The following is a 631-nucleotide window of genomic DNA, read 5'->3' on the forward strand; positions in this document are numbered from 1 at the left end:
TAAAGACGCGACAAGGAGGTGGCCTTATCTGAATACATTTTTTGTTGTTAAACAAATGTGTGATATGCCAATAAATAAATCTCAAAACTAAATTTGTTTGGTTGATGATTAACATAAATGAATCTGTATTATTTTTGTTAAGACAAAAGCTTACACAACTGGTAAATACTTTTTCCCAATTTCTTTTTTGTTGTAAACATTTCCTCCAAAAGGAATGACTTTTTCACCCCCTTCTTTTTCTGTTTGAAAGAAGATAGTAATTCTATTCAAGTACACCCCGGGGTCCTGGCACCAGCCAATTTCCCTTAACCGTCCATGTGTCCCAGAGAGTCACCTGGCTGTTCAATTCCTCCCATCGACGCCTCCCCGCCGCTATCGAGGCTCACGGGAACTCGTCTCCCACGAATCCGGGGGTGGCTCCGTCGAAAGCTTTCAAGACCGTGCGATCCATTTCCGAGCTCTCCGTCCATCCACCCCGGCCCCTCCTCCCAAGCCCCCCTCTCCCCTCCCTCCCCGCCGCCGTCGCTGGCGCCCGCCTCCGGGCATCGCCCAGACGACGCTGGCGGCGGCGACCCCTAGACATTCCCCTCTCGGTGGTGTTCCGACGCGGTCCTAACACAATAAAACTCAA

Source organism: Triticum dicoccoides, chromosome 1B (genome assembly GCF_002162155.2).
Source record: "Triticum dicoccoides isolate Atlit2015 ecotype Zavitan chromosome 1B, WEW_v2.0, whole genome shotgun sequence".
NCBI classification, from domain to species: domain Eukaryota; kingdom Viridiplantae; phylum Streptophyta; class Magnoliopsida; order Poales; family Poaceae; genus Triticum; species Triticum dicoccoides.